The sequence below is a fragment of the Hyla sarda genome, chromosome 6, assembly GCF_029499605.1.
Source record: "Hyla sarda isolate aHylSar1 chromosome 6, aHylSar1.hap1, whole genome shotgun sequence".
In the NCBI taxonomy this organism is placed as follows: Eukaryota; Metazoa; Chordata; class Amphibia; order Anura; family Hylidae; genus Hyla; species Hyla sarda.
Window position 1 is genome coordinate 269,208,023 of NC_079194.1, and position 24,949 is coordinate 269,232,971.

At 43.8% G+C, this 24,949-nt stretch overlaps 1 protein-coding gene and 1 long non-coding RNA gene across 7 annotated transcripts in view; one reads left to right on the forward strand and one right to left on the reverse strand.

Annotated features, from left to right (window-relative positions):
- Window positions 1-24,949, reverse strand: part of LOC130277031 (capping protein, Arp2/3 and myosin-I linker protein 3-like) — a 530,598-nt gene that overhangs the window by 42,516 nt on the left and 463,133 nt on the right. The window lies entirely within an intron of this gene.
- Window positions 23,525-24,949, forward strand: part of LOC130277040 (uncharacterized) — a 176,597-nt gene continuing 175,172 nt past the window's right edge. Inside the window, exons 1-2 of the long non-coding RNA XR_008845349.1 lie at window positions 23,525-23,653; window positions 24,047-24,187. This is a non-coding gene — a long non-coding RNA (uncharacterized LOC130277040). The remainder of the gene's footprint in view (window positions 23,654-24,046; window positions 24,188-24,949) is intronic.

Below are 24,949 nucleotides of genomic sequence, written 5' to 3' on the forward strand. Positions count from 1 at the left end.
CCGACCTCATAGCCTGTCCTCATAGCTGGTCCTCAGGTAGGGCTGAGTTGTGATGAAGATATTGTAAACTAAAAATAAAAGGATACTCTCACCAAAAACAATGAGGCCAAATATGGAAAAAATTCATATACTTTATTGAAAAAACAATAAAAACTTATATTAAAAAATTATATAACAATAATAAATCGGTGGTCATACAACACACACTGCAAAAGAATGATGAGAATGTCCCGTACGACTAAACAGAATGCACAAAATACAGAAGGTCTCATTCAAAATGGTGGCGTACCACATGGAATATGTCAATATGTAAATACATAATATGTATAGGAATGAGACTATGAGGAACAGGAATCGAATACAAAGAAAGGAAGGGCAGGGTAAACAAAGAATGGAAAAAGCAAACAAATTCTGGTCATGCACCCTATCCTGGGACAGCTCACCTACCCCGAACGCGTTTTCGCTTGCCGCTTCGTCAGGGGGCGTGTCTCAGGTCAGTGGAAGTGGGGTATAAATAGATAGAGGGAGCCAATCCGTAGCGCCATAACAAAAAAGGAGGCTAGGATACAGGTGAAAACTATTAGTATCACAGTCATGCGTTCTACTATATATCCTATGCGATACCTTATTGGTTGGTCATACTCCGTCAGCGCCGCGCGCATAGTGTGAGTCCTGGTCAGTAAGATCCGGAAGTGGAGAAGAAGATCACAACGAGGTCTGGAGGTATCACGTGACACTAAGTCACGTGATCCCCCAGCGCCGGATCAAGAAAAGATAGGAAGGAATGCTGCATCAGAACGAGGTCTGGAGATGTCACATGACATCAGGGAATCAGAATACGGCCAGGGGATCAGATCGAGACTGAGCTTGGTCACATGATCGCAAGTAATGTGATGCGATCAAGCCCAGCCCCTTAGTGATCAATATAAACATAAGAATAGATAGCCCATGACAACACTCGGGCAGCACAAGCCGGCACAAAATTACATATAGGACAGACATACAAAACATATAACATAAAACACCAAGGTGATAAAACGTACAAACAAAAGACTTGCCCTCCACCGCAAAAAAAGTGAAAACGTGAATGAAGAGTGATTAGAAAAGACTGTGGAAGAAAATGAAAAAGAAAAATAATACATAGTGGTAATAAATCCGTAATATACAATTCATAATAAATATTATTATATATGGACATAGTGACAAAAATTAATAATAAAAAAGCTAATTAAGAAAAAATCAACGTGAATATCAGTGGAGATTATGACAAAATGTGAATGAAATATGTAAAAAGTGTATATTAATAGTGATGAAAACTAATAGTATTTGATCAATGTGATCAAAAAAGTGTATGAAATAAAAGTGATTAGACATAACTATACTAGTAAAAACAAATCATTATACACTATTATTAAAAAATATATCATTAGATACATAATATTATAAAAGTGACCATGAACAATTAAATATTTTAAAGTGCATATGTGTTGATTATACAATTAGAAAGGTGCAGGTATGACCCCAGGCAACAGGGTAGAACTGTCCCCAGATAAGGTGCATGAGCAGTGACCTAATCCATTAAAGTACAATTTTGAATTGGCATGTAGACCTTGATTTTCATCCATTCCAGACATGAGCAGGAACGCATGTCTGGAATGGATGAAAATCAAGGTGAGTTCCTATTGAAGTTACTAAGATTTGCCCTGACCCACAACTTCTTCTTATTTAAAGAGAAGTTCTACCTACAAGTGCGTGGCACCGCTATGGGCGCGGCCTGTGCGCCCGCCTATGCAAACCTGTTTCTCGGAGCATGGGAAAGGAGCATATTTCTTACCGATCCACCCCCTTTTATCCATAGGGTCGAAGCATGGGCCAGATATATTGATGACGTGATCTTCATCTGGAAGGGAACTGAGGACGAATTGAGAACATTCATGAGCCACCTTAACTCAAATGATTTAAACATCAAGTTGACATACAAGGTAGGTCACCACAAGATGGACTTCTTGGATGTCTCGTTTTCAGTCGATGAGGACGGATTGGTTCAGTCGGACCTTTTTAGGAAACAAACTGCTACCAATTCTCTCCTTCACGCAGAGTCATCGCACCCTCGTAGTCTCATCAGAGGGATCCCTATGGGACAGTTTTTGAGACTAAGGAGAATCTGTTCAACAGATGAGGGATTCGAAGCAAGGGCATGTGAACTCTGGGAGCGATTCCGAGAACGGGGGTACCAGGAAAATTGGATCTTGAGGGCATATTTAAGGGCCAAACATACCAAACGCGAGAGTCTTCTGCAATCAAAACCTAAGAAAGATGGTGATAACCAGGTGAGGCTCATCACAACTTATCATAGCCAGATACCACAAGTACGGGACATTTTGGCCAAGTATTGGCAAATCCTTACATTGGATCCGATTTTACAATTATATATTTCCGAGAATCCATCCCTTACTTTTCGTAGGTCCCCGAATTTGAAGGATATTTTGGTGACTAGTCATTATAGGCAGAAGACGCCCTCACCATTTACCGCTAAGAAACAAAAGTGGGGGTGTTATCCATGTGGCAACTGTGTGGCATGCCCCAACATTTGTAGAGATACAGAGTTTCGGAATTCAGATGGAACAAGGAGTTTTAAAATTACCCATCACATCTCATGTAATACAATTGGTGTGATCTATCATGCTACCTGCCCCTGTGGTTCTATTTATATAGGGATGACGACGAGAGAGTTGAAGAAAAGAACAAGGGAACATGTCCTGAGTATATTGGCAGCAAACGAAGAATCGGATCTACGAAGGCTCACAACAGTTCCACGACATTTCAAGCTCCACCACAATTGTGACCCTCGAGGTCTGATGGTAAGGGGCATTGATCACATTTTTATTGGGAGTAGAGGAGGCAATTGGAAGATCAAATTAGCCCAACTAGAAATTAGGTGGATTCACCGCCTCAAAACCATCTACCCCCACGGCCTTAATGATTATGTTAGCTTTGCACCATTTTTATAGTTTGGATTTCGTGTTAGTTCTTGGTCAGGTGTCTCTTTTTGGTTAGTTGATTTTATCATTGGCTTTTTTAATTGATTTTAATCACATTTGTTTTTTCTTTCTCTCTTTTTTCCTTCTTCTCTCTCTTTTTTTTTTCTCTTTGTTTGTCTTTTTAGGTTTGGGAGCCATTCCGCGTCTACATGCCAATTCAAAGTTGTACTTTAATGGATTAGGTCACTGCTCATGCACCTTATCTGGGGACAGTTCTACCCTGTCGCCTGGGGTCATACCTGCACCTTTCTAATTGTATAATCAACACATATGCACTTTAAAATATTTAATTGTTCATGGTCACTTTTATAATATTATGTATCTAATGATATATTTTTTAATAATAGTGTATAATGATTTGTTTTTACTAGTATAGTTATGTCTAATCACTTTTATTTCATACACTTTTTTGATCACATTGATCAAATACTATTAGTTTTCATCACTATTAATATACACTTTTTACATATTTCATTCACATTTTGTCATAATCTCCACTGATATTCACGTTGATTTTTTCTTAATTAACTTTTTTATTATTAATTTTTGTCACTATGTCCATATATAATAATATTTATTATGAATTGTATATTACGGATTTATTACCATTATGTATTATTTTTCTTTTTCATTTTCTTCCACAGTCTTTTCTAATCACTCTTCATTCACGTTTTCACTTTTTTTGTGGTGGAGGGCAAGTCTTTTGTTTGCACGTTTTATCACCTTGGTGTTTTATGTTATATGTTTTGTATGTCTGTCCTATATGTAATTTTGTGCCGGCTTGTGCTGCCCGAGTGTTGTCATGGGCTATCTATTCTTATGTTTATATTGATCACTAAGGGGCTGGGCTTGATCGCATCGCATTACTTGCGATCATGTGACCAAGCTCAGTCTCGATCTGATCCCCTAGCCGTATTCTGATTCCCTGATGTCATGTGACATCTCCAGACCTCGTTCTGATGCAGCATTCCTTCCTATCTTTTCTTGATCCGGCGCTGGGGGATCACGTGACTTAGTGTCACGTGATACCTCCAGACCTCGTTGTGATCTTCTTCTCCACTTCCGGATCTTACTGACCAGGACTCACACTATGCGCGCGGCGCTGACGGAGTATGACCAACCAATAAGGTATCGCATAGGATATATAGTAGAACGCATGACTGTGATACTAATAGTTTTCACCTGTATCCTGGCCTCCTTTTTTGTTATGGCGCTACGGATTGGCTCCCTCTATCTATTTATACCCCACTTCCTCTGACCTGAGACACGCCCCCTGACGAAGCGGCAAGCGAAAACGCGTTCGGGGTAGGTGAGCTGTCCCAGGATAGGGTGCATGACCAGAATTTGTTTGCTTTTTCCATTCTTTGTTTACCCTGCCCTTCCTTTCTTTGTATTCGATTCCTGTTCCTCATAGTCTCATTCCTATACATATTATGTATTTACATATTGACATATTCCATGTGGTACGCCACCATTTTGAATGAGACCTTCTGTATTTTGTTGTTACGCCTAGCGCTCCGGGTCCCCGCTCCTCCCCGGAGCGCTTACGGCGTCTCTCTCTCCGCAGCGCCCCGGTCGGTCCCGCTGACCGGGAGCGCTGCACTGTCATGGCCGTCGGGGATGCGATTCGCACAGCGGGACGCGCCCGCTCGCGAATCGCATCCCAGGTCACTTACCCGTCCCGGTCCCCTGCTGTCATGTGCTGGCGCGCGCGGCTCCGCTCTCTAGGGCGCGCGCGCGCCAGCTCCCTGAGACTTAAAGGGCCAGTGCACCAATGATTGGTGCCTGGCCCAATTAGCTTAATTGGCTTCCACCTGCTCCCAGCCTATATCTGTTCTCTGTCCCTGCACTTCCCTGCCGGATCTTGTTGCCTTAGAGCCTAGTGAAAGCGTTACTGTGCTGTCCTTACTGTGTACTTGACCTCCTGCTATTACCTTACTGACTACGATCCTTGCTGCCTGCCCCGACCTTCTGCTACGTCCGACCTTGCTTTTGTCTACTCCCTTGTACCGCGCCTATCTTCAGCAGTCAGAGAGGTTGAGCCATTGCTAGTGGATACGACCTGGTCACTACCGCCGCAGCAAGACCATCCCGCTTTGCGGCGGGCTCTGGTGAAAACCAGTAGTGACTTAGAACCGGTCCACTAGCACGGTCCACGCCAATCCCTCTCTGGCACAGAGGATCCACCTCCTGCCAGCCGGCATCGTGACAGTAGATCCGGCCATGGATCCCGCTGAGGTTCCCCTGCCTTCTATCTCTGATCTCACCACGGTGGTCGCCCAGCAATCCCGACAGATCGCCCATCTAACCCACCAGCTGTCGGAAGTGTCCACCACGGTGCAGCAACTTCAGTCGCAACTTCTGCCTCTGCTACAGCAGCAACCATCTCCTCCGCCAGCTCCTGCACCCCTTCCGCAGCAAGTGGCCACTCCTAGCCTCCGCTTGTCCTTGCCGGACAAATTTAATGGGGACTCTAAGTTTTGCCGTGGCTTTCTTTCGCAATGTTCCCTGCACGTGGAGATGATGTCGGACCAGTTTTCTACTGAAAGGTCTAAGGTGGCTTTCGTAGTCAGCCTTCTGTCTGGAAAAGCCCTGTCATGGGCCACATCGCTCTGGGACCGCAATGACCCCGTCACTGCCTCTGTACACTCCTTCTTCTCGGAAATTCGAAGTGTCTTTGAGGAACCTGCCCGAGCCTCTTCTGCTGAGACTGCCCTGCTGAACCTGGTCCAGGGTAATTCTTCCGTTGGCGAGTACGCCATACAATTCCGTACTCTTGCTTCTGAACTATCCTGGAATAATGAGGCCCTCTGCGCGACCTTTAAAAAAGGCCTATCCAGCAACATTAAAGATGTTCTGGCCGCACGAGAAACTCCTGCTAACTTGAATGAACTCATTCATCTAGCCACTCGCATTGACATGCGTTTTTCTGAGAGGCATCAAGAGCTCCGCCAGGAAAAAGACTTAGATCTCTGGACACCTCTCCCACAGTCTCCATTGCAATCTGCGCCTAGGCCTCCCGCCGAGGAGGCCATGCAAGTGGATCGGTCTCGCCTGACCCTGGAAGAGAGGAATCGCCGTAGGGAAGAGAATCTTTGTCTGTACTGTGCCAGTACCGAACATTTTTTGGTGGATTGCCCTATCCGTCCTCCACGTCTGGGAAACGCACGCTCGCACCCAGCTCTCGTGGGTGTGGCGTCTCTTGATGCTAAGTCGGCTTCTCCACGTCTCACGGTGCCTGTACGGATTTCTCCTTCAGCCAACTCTTCCCTCTCAGCCGTGGCCTGCCTGGACTCTGGTGCGTCTGGGAATTTTATTCGGGAGTCCTTGGTGAATAAATTCCGCATCCCGGTGACCCGTCTCGTCAAGCCACTCCACATTTCCGCGGTCAACGGAGTCAGGTTGGATTGCACCGTGCGTTACCGCACGGAGCCCCTCCTAATGTGCATCGGACCTCATCACGAGAGAATTGAGTTTTTGGTCCTCTCCAATTGCACTTCCGAAGTTCTCCTTGGACTACCCTGGCTTCAACACCATTCCCCAACCCTGGATTGGTCCACAGGGGAGATCAAGAGCTGGGGTTCCTCTTGTTTCAAGGACTGCCTTAAACCGGTTCCCAGTACTCCCTGCCGTGACCCTGTGGTTCCCCCTGTAACCGGCCTGCCGCCCTGCCATAAGAAGTGCCTCTCCCTCCCTCCCAGTCCAGTCAGGCAAGCCTCGGTGCCTCCCCATGGCCCCCGTCCTGGTGTCACACTGCCCCGTGCCAGGCCTCGCCCTCTGCCCTCCCTCCCCATTCCCACTCCTGCTGTACTGCCTGCCCTTGAGGAAACCCTCCATTCTTTCCCGGTCTCCTCATCCCAGGGGAGGCAGTTACCGGGCAAAGAGAAGGGGAGACCTAAGGGGGGGGGTACTGTTACGCCTAGCGCTCCGGGTCCCCGCTCCTCCCCGGAGCGCTTACGGCGTCTCTCTCTCCGCAGCGCCCCGGTCGGTCCCGCTGACCGGGAGCGCTGCACTGTCATGGCCGTCGGGGATGCGATTCGCACAGCGGGACGCGCCCGCTCGCGAATCGCATCCCAGGTCACTTACCCGTCCCGGTCCCCTGCTGTCATGTGCTGGTGAGCGCGGCTCCGCTCTCTAGGGCGCGCGCGCGCGCCAGCTCCCTGAGACTTAAAGGGCCAGTGCACCAATGATTGGTGCCTGGCCCAATTAGCTTAATTGGCTTCCACCTGCTCCCAGCCTATATCTGTTCTCTGTCCCTGCACTTCCCTGCCGGATCTTGTTGCCTTAGAGCCTAGTGAAAGCGTTACTGTGCTGTCCTTACTGTGTACTTGACCTCCTGCTATTACCTTACTGACTACGATCCTTGCTGCCTGCCCCGACCTTCTGCTACGTCCGACCTTGCTTTTGTCTACTCCCTTGTACCGCGCCTATCTTCAGCAGTCAGAGAGGTTGAGCCGTTGCTAGTGGATACGACCTGGTCACTACCGCCGCAGCAAGACCATCCCGCTTTGCGGCGGGCTCTGGTGAAAACCAGTAGTGACTTAGAACCGGTCCACTAGCACGGTCCACGCCAATCCCTCTCTGGCACAGAGGATCCACCTCCTGCCAGCCGGCATCGTGACATTTGTGCATTCTGTTTAGTCGTACGGGACATTCTCATCATTCTTTTGCAGTGTGTGTTGTATGACCACCGATTTATTATTGTTATGTAATTTTTTAATATAAGTTTTTATTGTTTTTTTCAATAAAGTATATGAATTTTTTCCATATTTGGCCTCATTATTTTTGGTGAGAGTATGTTATAGTGGCCTATGGTACTATTACTTAGTTAGTTTGGCTAACATAAAAATAAAAGGAGTGTGGCTTAAAGGGTGGGTGTGCATTTGCAAGATGGGGCATGAAATGGGGGGAGGGTATGGCCATACTGACGCATTCACCAGGAGATGCAGAGCGAGTTTGTGGAGTAGGTACCAGAAGTCCTATATGCTTGTATGGGACTTGAAACCTAAAAAAAAAAACAGACCCTCGCAAATGGGGGTGGGTTAGGGTTAAATTAACTATCATATATTTTTAGTGGACATATCATTTAGATGTGATCAAGTATTATCAAAATATCTCCAGCTGTTTGGAAGTTATGCTGGAATATACATTTCCCATAGACTTGTATGGGACTTTAAACAAAAAACCTGACACTCACAAATGGGGGTAGGTAAGGGTTAAATTACCTATCCTATGTTTGTAGTTGACATATAAGTAACATGTGTACTAAGTTTCATGTTAATATCTCCAGCCGTTTGGAAGTGATGCTGGAACATACATACATTACATATATACACACACACAAACACACACATTGGGGGACATTTATCATTAGGTGCCTATTGTAGACACAGATCTACCCCTTTACACTGCCTGTCTAATTTACACTTTTGCGCAAAATTTTAAAAAATGCGCACGTCATAGTTACAAAGTTACATAGTTAGTACTTTGAAAAAAGACCTATGTCCATCAAGTTCAACCAGGGAATTGAAGGGTAGGGGTGTGGCACGATATTGGGGAAGGGATGGGATTTTATATTTCTTCATAAGCATTAATGTTATATTGTTCCAGGAATGTATCTAATCCTGTTTTAAAGCTGTAAATTTTTCCTGCTGTGACCAGTTCCTGAGGTAGACTGTTCCATAAGTTCACAGTTCTCATGGAAAAGAAGGCGTGTCGCCCCTTGAGACTAAACTTTTTCTTCTCCAGACGGAGGGAGTGCCCCCCTCGTCCTTTGGGGGGGGGGGGGTTTAACCTGAAACTGTTTTTCTCCATATGTTTTGTATGGGCCATTTATATACTTATATACATTTATCATATCCCCCCTTAAACGTCTCTTCTCAAGACTAAACAAGGGAGGGGTTAGAATAGTTAATAGGAATAGGCTTCATAGGAAAATAAAACTTACACCCTTGAATCCCATTTGATAAATCTTGATAAATCTTGCCCAAATATAGAAATGCCCCTCTGGCTCTACCGTGCACTGCTTCTCTACCTCACACTTCACAGAGCTGCTCTTCACAGACCTGTGGCGTTTTCCCGTGGTGGGCCCACATAATTCTGACTTCCCTGCTATCCTCCCAGGTTAGTGCCTTCTCATATTTCCAAGTTGCCTTATGCTAACATTTTTCTCCTACTCTGGACAGTTCCCAAAATGGACAGAGATTTCAGCAGAGAGCACTGTGCTCATGATTCAGCAGAGAGCTCTGTTTTCCAAAAAGAAAATAATTTCTTCTGTAGTATTCAGTAGCTAACAAGTACTGGAAGGATTAAGATTTTTTAATAGAAGTAATTTACACATCTGTTTAACTTTCTGGCACCTGTTGATTTAAAAAAAATTAAAGTTTTCCAGCAGAGTACCCCTTTAAACAATGACAGAATGAAAATTAGAAATGCTTTGAAAATCTTAAACTATAATTGTATACGTCCCCAAAGGGGAAAAAATAAAAAATTTGGAAAAAACATATGAAAAAATTTAAAATGATCAAGTTTAGTTAATATTTGTCACATACTGTAGTATAATAGTCAGTCTATGGCAAAAAGATTAAATAATCGGAGGTGGTTCTAAATCTGTATTACATATTGCTGGACAGATTCTGACAGCTTTTTACGTGTCCTCCTACATGGTGTATATTTGCGCAATTTAATCGGGACTTGCACAAAGTTTGTGCGTGTAAACATTAAAGGGGTTATCCAGGAAAAAACTTTTTTTTTATATATCAATTGGCTCAAGAAGGTTAAACAGATTTGTAAACTTCTATAAAGAAATCTTAATCCTTTCAGTACTTATGAGCTTCTGAAGTTGACTAGTTCTTTGCAGTCTAAGTGCTCTCTGATGACACGTATCTCGGGAACCGCCCAGTTTAGAAGCAAATCCCCATAGCAAACCTCTTCTACTCTGTGTTCCCGAGACAAGCAGAGATGTCAGCAGAGAGCACTGTTGCCAGACAGAAAACAACAACTCAACTTCAGCAGCTGAAAATTATTGAAAGGATTAAGATTTTTTTAATAGAAGTAATTTACAAATCTGTTTAACTTTCTGGAGCCAGTTGATATATATATATATATATATATATATATATATATATAAAAAAGTTTTTTCCTGGAATTCCCCTTTAAAGACGCAGTTGATAAATCGATGTACACTGCATAATCAGCTCTACCGTACACAGTCACATAGAATTCCACAGTAAAACTTCTATCAAAAAGTACGCAAAAAAACATGCAAAAAGACGGAATTGCACCAAAATGTTTACGCAATATTGACAGTGAAAACGGTGTGTATATATAATGATATATGTCCCCATTGAGTTTTATATATAGATAATGTAATAAAAAATAAACCTTATCATACGTGGTACCGCCTTGTGAGTAAATGTTCAACCTATTAAAATATAAAGTTAGTTAAACCGCACGGTTGATAGCATACACGTAAAATAATACCAAATTCCAAAATTGTGCATTTTTGGTCACTTCATATACCATAAAATTTTTTATAAAAAGTAGTTATCAAAAAGTCCCATCAAAACAATAATGGTACAGATAAAAACTACAGATAATGGCGCAAACAATAAGCCCTGTATGCGAAAAAATAAAGAAGTTATAGGGGTCAGAAGGTCACAATTTAAAGAATATAAATTTTGGTGCATGTAGTTATTTTAAAGTAGTAAAATAAACTAAGACCTTGTAACCATATGACCTACAGAATAAAGATAAGGTGTCATGTTTACCGAAAAGTGCACCGAGTAAAAGTGGAAGTCCCCAAATTTTTTTTTTCACCCCACAAAATTCACCCCTAAATTTTTTTGTTTCACTGTAGATTTTGTTATGCAATGATTGATGTCATTACAAAGTACAATTGGTGACATAAATAACAAGCCCTTACATGGGTCTATAGGTGCAAAATTAAAAGAGTGATGATTTTTAGAAGGGGAGGAGGAAAAAATGAAAGTGCAAAAATGAAACTTGGCCAGGTGCTTAAGGTCAAAATGGAGGTTAAAGGGGTACTCCAGTGGAAAACTTTTTTTTTTTTTAAATCAACTGGTGCCAGAAAGTTAAACAGATTTGTAAATTACTTCTATTAAAAAATCTTAATCCTTCCAGTACTTTTTAAGGGCTATATACTACAGAGGAAATGCTTTACTTTTTAGATTTCTCTGATGTCATGACCACAGTGCTCTCTGCTGACCTCTGCTGTCCATTTTAGGAACAGTCCTAAAATGGACAACAGAAGTCAGCAGAGAGCACTGTGGTCATGACATCAGAGAAATCTAAAAAGTAAAGCATTTCCTCTGTAGTATACAGCCCCTAAAAAGTACTGGAAGGATTAAGATTTTTTAACAGAAGTAATTTACAAATCTATCTGGCACCAGTTGATTTAAAAAAAAAAAAGTTTTACACTGGACTACCGCTTTAAGGACAGAGGAAAATGAAAATTTTAGCATTTTCGCTTTTTCCTCCTCGCCTTCTAAGAGCCATAGCTTTTAAAATTTCCCCCCTAAAGACCCATATGAGGACTTATTTTTTGCGTCACCAATTGTACTTTGTAAAAATATCTTTCATTTTACCATGAAATGCACGGCAAAACAAAAAAAAAGTATTATTTGTGGGGGAAAATAAAGGAAACCTACAATTTTGCAACTTTTGGGGGTTTTACGCAGTGTACTTTATGGTTGAAATATGTTCTCTTTATTCTGTAGCTAAATACGATTAAAATCATACCCAATTTATGTAGTTTTTCTAATACTGTACTGCTTTTAGAAGAAGTCAAACTGTATTAGGCTGGGTTCACACTACGTTTTGTCCCATACGGGAGCGCATACGGCAGGGGGGAGCTAAAAGCTCGCGCTCCCGTATGTGTCCGTATGCGCTCCCGTATGTCATTAATTTCAATGAGCCGACCGGAGTGAAACGTTCGGTCCGGTCGGCTCATTTTTGCGCCGTATGCGCTTTTACAAAGGGACCTAAAACCGTGGTCAACCACGGTTTTAGGTCCGGTTGTAAAAGCGCATACGGCGCAAAAATGAGCCGACCGGACCGAACGTTTCACTCCGGTCGGCTCATTGAAATGAATGACATACGGGAGCGCATACGGTCACATACGGGAGCGCAAGCTTTTAGCTCCCCCCTGCCGTATGCGCTCCCGTATGGGACAAAACGTAGTGTGAACCCAGCCTTAAACAAAATCAGTATACTTAAAATTGTCCTCTTCTGACCCCTATAACTTTTTTTTTTTCTTTCTGTATACGGGGATCTATGAAGGCGAATTTTTTGCGCCATGATCTGTAGTTTTTATCGGTACTGTTCTTGTTTTGATGGGTTATTTTAATCGCTTTTTAATATTTTGTTTCTGCTATATGATGTGATTAAAAATCAATATTTTTGGTATTTTTTTTATGTTTATGCCGTTCACAGTACGGGATCATTAAAATAATGATGCGGGCAATCGGATCAGCCACTGCAGATACCGTGATCAATATTGATCACGGCATCTGAGAGTATAATGGTGGACATCAGCGCGATTGCTGATTCCTCATAGCAGCAGTAACCTGCAGTTTATGATGCGAGCGCAGCTCCTGCACTTGCGTCATCACCATGGCGGGACTAAGGGCGTACAGGTACATCCTGGTGGGCTAAGCCCCAGGCTCTTAGAATCCTTTTAGCATTGGAGCAATATAATATCAATATAGAGGCGCTGGAAAATGTAACTATTCTGGACTTTTAACCACAGTGACACCCACCTGCCATCTGGGTAGGAGTTTTCATTTGGACGTATTGAATGTCTGATCCATTTTTTTTTTTTTTTGCCACCTATTTTATTTTATTTTTTTACATCAATTTCTAGTTATCTATTTTATTTTGACAGTTGTTGTGGGCCCATGTTTCCACCCTTTTGGCTAATCTTGATAATAATTTTGCATTTATTTTTTCTTCTGGGGGTATTTGTGTGTTCAATTTAGCAGTGGCCATTATCTGTGTACCCTTCTCTGGGTAACTGTATTATTTTCTCCTTAGTTGTCTATATTTTGAACCAGTTAGCCTGTTGAGAGGCAGAGTGTTGCTGTTGTGTGCCATAAACCTTCATTTTGTAAAATCTAACTGCCTGAAGGGGTGCTAAAGCTTTTTTTGCTGGCCCTTGAGCATGCCCATTGGCTGTGGCCTTTTACCTGCCCCACTTTACTTCTGTGGTTACACACTATACCAAACCTCCTCCTCCTCCAAACCTTATGATGGTTACACACTGTAACAAATCTGATCAGGTATTCACCTTACTAGGGATACATACTGTAATTACCCTCCTCCTCATGTAATTTCCTTATTACTTGGGTTAAATGGTGTTTCAGGCTGGGTTGGTATTTTGAGTGCGAGAGGGTTTGAGATGCTAGCTGACTAATATGTTTATGGCAGGGTCACCCACATCAAGAGTGCGCTGTAGCCCGCGTTTTTTTTTCTATAGTCCATAATGGCCATGGGTGGCTGACAGTCCACTAGTTGGCAACCACTTTTCTAGATATAAATGCTTGCCTATTCTTCTGTATGTGTTGTTATTGTTTCCAAATCACTCTCAGATGTAGTCTTGCATTTTTCACACTACTACACTTTCTATTCCCTTCAAAATATTGTGTGAAATTTATCAAAACATGTCCAGAGCAAAAGTTGAACAGTTGCCCATAGCAACAAATCCTATTGCTTCTTTCATTCTTGCAAATGCCTTCAATAAATCATTGTCCAAATCTTTTTTTTTTTTTTGGCTCGGAAATACTTTTCCTCGGCCTAGGTTTATTCAAAAATCATCAAATGTGTTTGTTGGTAATTACTGCACCATTCTTCCTCTGAACATTTTTGGAGAAATATTCCCCTTAGTGTTTTTTGGGTGAAAAATTTTATCTAATTAGATCTAACAATTGTGTAATCACATTTGTGTAATTTTTGCCCAACCTGTACACAGGAAAAGTGTCTAAGTCGCCCCTAACAAGCAATAAGATATTTTTTTTTTTTTTTTTTTTTTATAATCCAATTTTTTTTAAATAAATAGATAAATAAATTGTATGCATGGTCAACTCATCACCTTTTACTCTTGGCATTTTTTTTTAACAATATATCCCACAATCTGTCATATTGGCCTCCTTCTTAACAACATATTTTCTTTCTTTTGACAATTTTTTTGGGTCAGGCTGAGCTCGAAGGCTTCAGTGATGAGGACAGTTTGTCTATGGAGACAGTTGACACCACCTCCCAGTTTGAGCCAGATGAGGTAATCTTTTTTTTCTAGGCAAATTTTTGGAAATTGGGTATTATTGCAATAGGACATCAGCATCATATTTTTATCTTGTGTTAGGTTTCGGAGGAAGAAAATCAAGCAACATCGACTGCAGCTCATCTTGCCGTTCCAAACACGGTAAGTTATGAATTTTCAACACAAATTTATCTAAGGGGAGTGTAGTGTTTTCAAAATAACAGATTCGTAGGTTACCCAGTATGTTCCTAATTGAGTTGTAATTTTGTGTCCCAAATTTAGTGCGCTATGGCTGGTAATTGCATACATTTATGTAGTCTTACCCTTTTCCAATCCTAATTGTTGGGAAAATAAACAAGATCAAAGCAAAAACATACAAGGGGAGATTTATCAAAACCTTTCCAGAGGAAAAGTTGATGAGTTGCCCATAGCAACCAAGCAGATTGCTTCTTTCATTTCTAAAATGGCCTGTGAAAAATGAAACAAGCGATCTGATTGGTTGCTATAGGCAACTGGTAAACGTTTCCTCTGGACAGGTTTTGATAACTTTCACTCACAATCTTTTACAAATCCACTTTTGGCAAATTTTCATTTTGGGGCGCAGAAAAACTAAGCCATATCTTGGTTTACAGATTGTCAGCCAGAACCTATAAAAAACAGGGACACATGCTTGACAGCAAGTTGTAAAAAAATTTACATGTGCTGCGATTGTGTACCTTTGCAAGCCCTGATTTCATCCAAATTGTCCCAGACAAACACCTCATGCATCATCTTTTAATTTTTCAAAGCAGCTGTAATATTTTTTATGTTCTGTCAACATTCCATGCAAAATTTACTTGAGCACATGCAAGGGCGTATTGATGAGGATAATAAAGTCAACCCATGGTGATTTCAGCAAGACCCATGCTGGGGACCAAATTAAAGTAGACTGGCCCCTATCCCAGACACAGAGGGCCGTTTACAAAACACTCAATGGTGCAGCTGTAACTGCTGCAAACTTATGCCTGCAGTCGAAGAAAGTCTCTGCTGTCGGGAGTATGAAGCTGTCAATAGATTTTATTGCAGACAGGAGGCTCATATCAGAATGCATTATGCTTCTTTATTTTGCCCATTAGCAGAAAGAATCACAGTATTACAATCAAAAGAAAAAACGCAGGTGTCAAAGCACCTAGTAACCATAGCAACTCCCTCCTCCATCCCACCAATCCAAACATAGGCTGCCCTATATAAACTAGCTGAAGCTCCTCCTCCTCCTCTTTCTTTTTGCTCGTTAGCAGCATCAGTGTCTAACAGATAAGTGTATATACTCTGGTTTCTCTTTATAGTTCATACATATATCATTTTTTTCTGCCCTCGGCCCTGTAAGTTCAGGGTTTGGGGGAGCTCCCTTTCCTGTTTTCATCTTCTGTGGGAGCGAGTGTTTCCTCATTCTTTTCTCCCTCCTTGTTTCTTATTTTATTTTACTTTTCCTTTCTTTTATTCTTGTCTCGTCTGGGTCGGTACTTCAGACCCAGGTACTTCTCTGTTCGTCTTATTACCACTCTTGTCTACCTCTTCCCCTCACTTACTTTTTTCTCACGGTCTGCTTTTTTCTTCTGGCGCTCCGCCATTCTTCTGACTCCGCCCCCCTTCTTCTCCGGCGTAATCGCCGCGAGATCCCCTGCGCGTGTCTCGCACGCTCCGGGGGGCGTGTCCGCAAGCTCGCTGTCACGAGCGTTCGGCCTGGGATCTTGCCAGAGTACGTACGCGGTGGAGAGGACCGAGGGGAATCCCGGCGAGCCCCTCTATTGCAGCGGACTGGACGCATTGTTCAGTCGGCGATTCAGGGGTTCCCCGCTGCCACTCCGCTCTCCACGCGTCGATAGCGAACCAGTGTCTCCCTACCCAGTTTCGCCGGCTGGCAAACTATCAGCTGGGTCGGGGTTTCGCTGTTAATTACTGTTCCTGTAATAGTTAGCGCAGTTAGGCTAGGTTATATTAAAGGTATAGTGTACATTTCATTTAATGCAGGACTCTCTGTCTCTGTTCTCTTTTACAGCTGGGGACTGCACACTTACATTGTACACACATTCTGTAAACTGCCATCATGTCTGATGATCACCTGTCTCCACCTAATGGGGGTCTGATACCCTCTGCTAATGACCCTACTTTGACCCCTTCTGAACTGTTACAGCAGATGGTCTCTACATCTGTTCAATCCGCCCTGGCCTCCGCCATGTCATCTGTCAATGACAGTATATCTAAGTCCGTTTCTATGGTGTTGGGAAGGGCCGGCCTCTTAGGATATACCGTTGGTCGCCTCCCAAATGCAAATTCGGGCTTCCAGCCTGTTAAGACACGGCAAGTCGGACCGGAAGAGGCGTTACTGCTCCGACCTTGATATCCACCCCACCGGTGCATCAGCTAATGGAGGTGGTTCTAAAATAACTAAGACCTCAGTGCCTCCTGAGGCTAATGCTATGAGTGCTCAGAACCCCACGGATGGGGATGTCATGCCCGGTGGAACCTCTCGGTCCTCTAGGCGTAATAAGCCCAACTCTTTTGTTGAGGACTCCGATATCACCTCAGATTCTGGGGATGACGATTCGTATGATTTTGAAGAGGATTTGGGGGGGGGAAGTGAGTCGTTCTCCCCCGCATACCTCCACTGACACAAACACTCCCGGGGCTATCTTGGATTCTATGGGAATCCCATTTTTCAGCCCTGATAATATTAAACATCCCCGTTCAGGGGAGTGGATGCCCATGTCACAAGTGGCTGACTATATCTCGGCTTGGCTGCGAAAATCCTTAGACAGTCGCAACCATAATAAACTGAGGGCGGAATGCCCGCGGCCGTCACTGGCCAGTAATGTTGCCATGACCCCAGAGTTAGACCCCATTCTGGTACGGTATCTGGTCAAGTCCGGAAAAAACCCTAAGAAGGATATAGACAAATCTTTTAAAGCCGTTCAGGACAAACTGTTGGATGTACTTGGGCCTATGACGAAGATATTGCAATTGGCGGAGCATGCTGTCGCTTCCGGCGAGGCAATTGATGCGGACATACTGAGGGGCTGGGCATTGCTAGCAGTTTGCTTGCTCGGCAATACGAACACTGCAGAGTCCACGGAACGCCGGAGGTCCATCCTTACGCGATTGGATCCTCAGCTTACCCACCTGGCTACCGAGGAACCAGGTCCATCGGCGGATGGTTTACTGTTCGGGGAGGCCTTTCTTAAAAATATAAATAAGTATGTTGGCCTTTTCTCGGGCCTTGATAAGGGCCAATCCTCATTAAACAAGGTGGGCGTGAATAAGGTTTTCCCAAGGGCTGGAAGGGGTAGGGGTCGCCCTTCCGGCCGTGCCACCAATTTTAGACCCTATAACAAGGGTCACTACATGCCTGACAGACCATATTACACACCAGTTCCCCCTCCACCACAGCCCTCAACTCCGTTCTTTCCGCCCAGAGGACGTTCGTGGAGAGCGAGGGGTGCCAGTCGTTTATACCCAAGATCCAGGGGCACAGGTGAGACTATCTACTCCGCTGTTACCATGGATACCCGTGGGGGGCAGGCTGGGGTATTTTTCCCAGACCTGGTCCAGGATCACATCCGACCCGTGGGTATTGCAAACTGTGTCCGGCTACCAAATAGAATTTCTATCTCCCCCGATACAAACTTGTTGGCCGGCAGCGATACACTTCGCAGACGCCGACAAGGACCTTATCCGCTTAGAATTGACTCATCTGCAGTTGAAACACGCTATACAAGAAGTGTCTTGGGAAGGACTTGGGTTATGTGAGCAATATTTTCCTGGTCAGAAAGAAAGAGGGAGGTCACCGTCCGGTCATAAACTTGAAACATTTAAACGAGTACGTTTTGTATCGCCACTTCAAGATGGAGGGGATACATCTTCTCAGAGATCTTTTGCTACCGGGAGACTGGTTGGCAAAGATAGATCGGAAGGACGCGTATCTGACGGTACCGATACACCATTCTTCCCGTCCATATCTTCAATTTTGTTGGGAAGGTCGCAAATGGGAGTTTGCGTGTCTCCCGTTCGGCCTTTCTTCGGCACCATGGTGCTTCACCAAGTTGCTGAGACTGGTCATGGCTTTGCTCAGAAGCCGATGTGTACGTCTGATCGTCTATCTCGACGATATTCTGATCATGGCGTCCACGTATGCGTTGGCCATGCAACATGTCCACTGGACGGCCGCTCTCCTTTCGGAGTTGAGTTTTCTGCTCAACGAGAAGTCGGTGCTCACGCCATCTAGGACGTGTTTCTTCAAGTGTGGCCACAGGACACCCTGTACGCCTTTCCGCCAGTTGCCATTGTTACGCCGAGCGCTCCGGGTCCCCGCTCCTCCCCGGAGCGCTCGCAGCATCCTCTCATTCGCAGCGCCCCGGTCAGACCTGCTGACCGGGTGCGCTGCAATATCACTCCCAGCCGGGATGCGATTCGCGACGCAGGAGGCGCCCGCTCGCGATGCGCATCCCGGCTCCCGTACCTGACCCGTTCCCCGTCTGTCTTGTCCCGGCACGCGCGGCCCCGCTCCTTAGGGCGCGCGCATGCCGGGTCTCTGCAATTTAAAGGGCCACTGCGCCACTGATTGGCGCAGCAGGCCTAATCAGTGTGTTCACCTGTGCACTCCCTACTTTACCTCACTTCCCCTGCACTCCCTCGCCAGATCTTGTTGCCATTGTGCCAGTGAAAGCGTTTCCTTGTGTGTTCCTAGCCTGTGTTCCAGACCTCCTGCCGTTGCCCCTGACTACGATCCTTGCTGCCTGCCCTGACCTTCTGCTACGTCCGACCTTGCTCTTGTCTACTCCCTTGTACCGCGCTTATCTTCAGCAGTCAGAGAGGTTGAGCTGTTGCTGGTGGATACGACCTGGTTGCTACCGCCGCTGCAAGACCATCCCGCTTTGCGGCGGGCTCTGGTGAATACCAGTAGCAACTTAGAACCGGTCCACCAACACGGTCCACGCCAATCCCTCTCTGGCACAGAGGATCCGCCAGCCGAATCTTGACAGCCATGATCCCCAGAGTATTATGGCAGACAGTGTCCCAGAAGGCGACGCTGGTGTTGATCACCCCCTGGTGGCCGACTCAGTCGTGGTTTCCTCAGATCCTGGGGATGACAATAGATGTACCCAGGTTGTGTCCGCCTCTACTCACGTTACTTCGAGGTCCATCAGGGAATCTTCATCCCTTGATATTAGTCGATCAACTGCCTCTGTTGGCATGGTTGATTTCGGGGCACCATCCCTTGGGGGCCGCATTTCGCAATCAGCTTCTGACCTCATCAATGAAGCTTGGGCTCCAGGTACCAGATGGGCTTATCGATCAGCCTGGGGACTTTGGCTACGTTGGTGCTTACGACAGGATTTGGATCCCGTACGTGCCCCTGTAGGGGAGGTCATTAATTACCTATCAGAGTCTTTTGAGGCAGGGAAAGCTTATCGCACGATTAACGTTTATCGTTCGGCTATCTCCGCCTCCCATGCGTTGGTGGATGGTTTGTTGGTTGGACAACATCCTATTGTCTGCCGTCTTATGATAGGGATGCGGTTTAAGAGACCGCCTTCTTACCACGTGGGATGTTAGCTGTGTATTACGTATGTTTGAGACATGGGAGGACAATGATGAATTGTCTCTTAAACTCCTGTCGTTCAAATTGACCATGTTGTTATGCCTTGTCTCCATCAAGCGTAAATCAGACGTGCGAGCGCTAGATGTTTCCAGGAAACAATTTGTTCCTGATGGTGTTAGTTTTTCCATTTGTCGTCGAACGAAAACTGATCTACGATCGGTTTTCTTTCCGTCTTTTTCGGCGCGTCCAAAACTGTGCGTCGTACGTTGTCTTCGGTCTTACGAATTGAGGACAATTACACATCGGCCGACGGGTTCGGCACAACTCCTAATTTCCTACTGTCCTCAATATTTACCGGTTTCTTCGCCTACACTAGCTCGGTGGGTGAAGTTGACAATGACATTGGCGGGAATTGATGTGTCAATTTTCACAGCTCATTCCACTAGAAGTGCGATGTCAACCAAAGTCTATCAGACGGGTGGCTTGCTGTCGGAACTCTTGAGGGCGGCCGATTGGTCGTCAGAAGATACGTTCCGAACGTTCTACTTTAAACCTACTGAACATGTTGCTATGTCTGTATTGTGATAGGTATATGATGTTTCTCTATGTACTGTGCTTTAAACATGCATTCTGATATGAGCCTCCTGTCTGCAATAAAATTGAGGATTTTCCTAGTATAGTGACGGAAAATATAGATTTTATCAAGACAGGAGGCGAATATCATCCCACCCGTTTGCCCTACCCGTTATTATTTATGTTATTTGTTCTTTTCAGGGTGCTGAAGAATTGGTTCTGACTCGACATGGTGCATTGTTGAAGCCAGCTGAGTGGCCTGTTCGGTTGATCGTTAGTGTTTGAAGATCGATGTTCTGCGTTTACTGGTCCGAAGATCCGCATTTGGACGCCGTTGTGTAATCTACTGAAGTCTGGATGCTGAACGGAGTCACGGCATGGAGAAAGAGGAGGAGCTGCAGCTAGTTTATATAGGGCAGCCTATGTTTGGATTGGTGGGATGGAGGAGGGAGTTGCTATGGTTACTAGGTGCTTTGACACCTGCGTTTTTTCTTTTGATGTTAATACTGTGGGCAAAATAAAGAAGGATAATGCATTCTGATATTCACCTCCTGTCTTAATAAAATCCATATTTCCATCACTATACTAGGAAAATCCTCAATTTCGTAAACAATATGAGTGTGTGTGTCACCATCCCGATTTCATAAAATTAATTCTGGTTGACCAGCTGTTACACCACTTCATCAATATGTCAGATCTTATCCCTGAAAAGCACATGCAGACTAACCCTAAGGCTAGGTTCAGACTACGGAATCTCCGGCAGAAAATGTCCGCCGGGAGATTCTGAGTGTGGCCAGCGCCGGCTGAATCAGTCGGCGCTAGGACCGCGCAGACACTGCAGTCTCCAATAGACTGCAATGTGTTCCGTGAGTAGTTACACCTGAAGAAAGAGCAACGGCATTCTTCAGGCGGAAGTTTCCAAGCGGATTTTCCGTTCACAAATTCCGCTTCACAAATTCCGGAGTGTGAATTTGTGAACGGAAACCCATGCACTACACTAGCAAGCGGAATTTCCGACTGCAATTTCAAAGCGGAATTGCAGGCGGAAATTCTGTAGTCTGAACCTAGCCTAATAGGTAAGCTTTGCATCATGTGGACATTTTTTAGTGTGTCTAGTTTGAAGAAATGCTTCCCTGTCTCATTTTTTGGAACACGGCAACATTTTTTATTTTTTTTTGGCCCAAGACAAAAAAATGAAAAACATTGGTGTCTATTGTTTGTTTTAGAAAACCTTGAATCAGAATAGGGCCAGATTCAACATTTGGTCACTGATTGAGTAATACTGGCTAATGTCTTTCTATATGAATGTGTTTTTATTTTTACAATTTTTTTTTAAATGTACAGGAATCTAAGATAGGTCGCCTACAAGTCCTTCTGCACACTGATATATGGTCGACTTGGTAAAGGGTACCAATAGCTTCTTGTGCGGTCAATGCAATAAAGGACAAATTCCCTGATTCGAAAGGCAAGTACACTGGCTTCCGCTGGTTTGCTGACTATAGTTCCCTCCAAACACCAAGTGCTCAAAACTTTTAAAAGTTCACTTGGAAACATAATTACCAATCAATGTGTTATTGTTTTTCAAAAGTCATGTTAGCCACAGTTGATTGTCATTGTCATTATGTGCAACATCCAAAACTAACAAACCTTCAAAGCATACCAAAATAAAAAAGATAACTAAATTTACACATATGCACACATAATTGATGCATTCAAAAATGTAGCAAAGATCCCCTTGCTTGAAAAAGCAAAAAAATAAATAAATAATCGAATAGTATGTCATTTTTTAAATAAACATTGTTTTTCACACAAAAACAAATGTAATCATTGAGGGACAACTAAAGCATCACCTTGGGCATAACCACAGTTGGGCTATTTGCCACTACAGCCAGGTAGAGTATTTGGGACAAGTATGCAGGTTTTTATGTAAATCAAGACATATATTGTGAAATTAGCTGACTCTTTTCGGGTCTTGGAATGGGAGCAGTATTCGTAGGCAAAGAGTCTTGACTGGATTGCCAGTCACTTACCACTTGTTTTTGGACAACAGCCACCGCCTGGTCCATAATGTCATACATACATTTTTTACAGGTTGGCTCATAAATTGCCTTCACAACCCACGCATACCTACCTTTTGAATATTCAATTTGGTGGCGTAGCATTCTAACAGGGTCCCCATAGCTGGTAGGTTGATTGATAGTGGCCTGCATTCTTGCAACATTTTTGTTATGGTCCAGAGCTGCCAATTGTGTGCGCGCCATCATTGAGTCAATGAAGAAATTATTTCTTTTGGGTCTACATTTTAGACAGAGACTATGGTACACCTCAAATTCACCAGTGTGACAGAAGGCAGAAAGCTGTCTAATGTCTTTCAGGAGAATTGGATTCAACACAATCTTACTGAGGACATAGTGTGCCGGATCATTGGCCTCCATCCATTTTGTCTTAGTCAGTTGGTCCTCTGTCAATGGTGGATGTTCACATTCAGTATAGATGTCCTCCTCATTAGTCCATGAGTGCTTATTGGTGATGTGCTTCAATACCGACTGCTAGCGTGCAACAAGGACCTTAGGATCTTTGTTGCAAGTTTGGGCACACCACCAAAGGGGATTCTTGATAGGTTGCACCCATCCACGTATTTTTTGCCTTGGATCCAGCTAAGATCTTATTTCCAATGAATTTATCCACATGCCACATGTCAAACTCATGTTGTATAGATGGATAATGTTCTCTGATGATCTTTCGCATAGACACATGTCTATTGGTGGCTAACATGTGCACATGTATGTCTTTGTCAATGAGTTCTTATAGACAAGTTTGGAATGCTATTTTTTTAAGACTAACAGAGCTAATAGAGGGAAGTAACTGTTCAACCCTGAATGCACAAATTTTCTTACTATCTGCATCCATTAACGTATAACTACAATATTTTGCACAGTACCCAGGCGAGTGCGATTGGCCATCGCCACTCAGTAATGCTGGGGCCTGTCTGACATGACATAGTACTTATTGTTGCTCCTTCTTCCATTCTAGATCAATACCACGCCAAATAAATTCTTTTTGGTGTTGTAAGAAAGTGGTCTTTCCTATGCTGGAGATGTTCATGATATGTAGAAACTGTTGTATCTTCTTAAAACTGTTTCCACTTAAAACAGTTGCTGTAGAAAGAAGAATGTTTCCAGCAGGGTAAGTTAAGAGATTTTGGGTTGAGATTCCCAAATACTTTGTATATGACCCTTGCCACATTGCACATTGATTTTTAGTGAACTTCCCTTTATGATTTTTTGACATTTTTGTAGGGGAGAGGAACAGTTTGGGGCGAGCTTGACATGGCAATAGCCTAATAAGTTTTTTCAGACAGGATTCAAAAACTATATACTTGTTACCCCTAACTACATTGTGTGTTTCAGTATGTAAATCTTCAAACACAACATCCTTTTGTCTTTTTTCTCTAATGTCAAAGTCCACTAAATCATCACCTTCTTTCCAATCACTTTCATGAAAGCTTGGATAATTAGTCTTTATATGTCGAAATACTAGTGTCATCATCACTCAACTCACCTCCTTCTGCACCCATAGGTCTTGGACTCAGGTGGCAGTGTGAGGCCAAAGTTCATTGTCTAGCCAAGGAACCTGGCTGATCCATGGGCAAAGTGGAAGGCCTAGCTGACTTTTCAGTTTGAAATGTCATAAAATGTTGATCGACACTTTCTTCCAAAAGTAAGTAATTGTCGTCCATACCCATATCTGGCTCCATAGATTGTTGCGGAAGGTTAGGTATTGTGTTTGCTTCCCAAAGGTCGGTAGTTTGTTTTTGGACATCGGCAACAGAGATATTTGAACTATAGGTAAGTTGGGAAGGTCCAGTCTCAGCAACATTTGACAATGTCGACTAGTTGTCTGGCTGATCCTAAAAATGCGGGATGTCTGGAGGATGAATTGAGGGTGAAGTATGGAGCAACTCACGAGCATCCCCAGTAGAAGCAGCAACGTTGGTGCCTGGGTTGGCTCTTGTTGATTTTTGATTTTTTTGTTGGAGATTTCAGCCTTCTGCACATGATTTTCTTATGTTTTTGGGAATTGTGACTTGGATTTTTTAATGCCTTTTCACATGGAAAGGTAACGTGTTGGTGGCACAATCTCTTTTTTGAATTATGGGGACATAGGGCAAATGAACACTAGTAGCCATGGTGGACGTTGAAGGGAGGCAGGGAGAAAGCTCCATTGGAAGGGAAAAAGTTGTTGTTGGTAAAGTTTGCAAAACCAAAGATTCATTATCAGACTCAGGATTCAAAGATTGTTCCTGACCTATAGGGGTGGACAATGTTGAACACATGGGGACATATAATAAGTATTGGCTTTGATTGTGTAGGGGTAGGTGAATGATGTTTTGACTTCCAATGTTGATGACTGGAAGTTGAAGCATAAACAGGGGAACATGAACATGAGCAAGGTGATACAGACACTCCGGCAGTTGCGGTA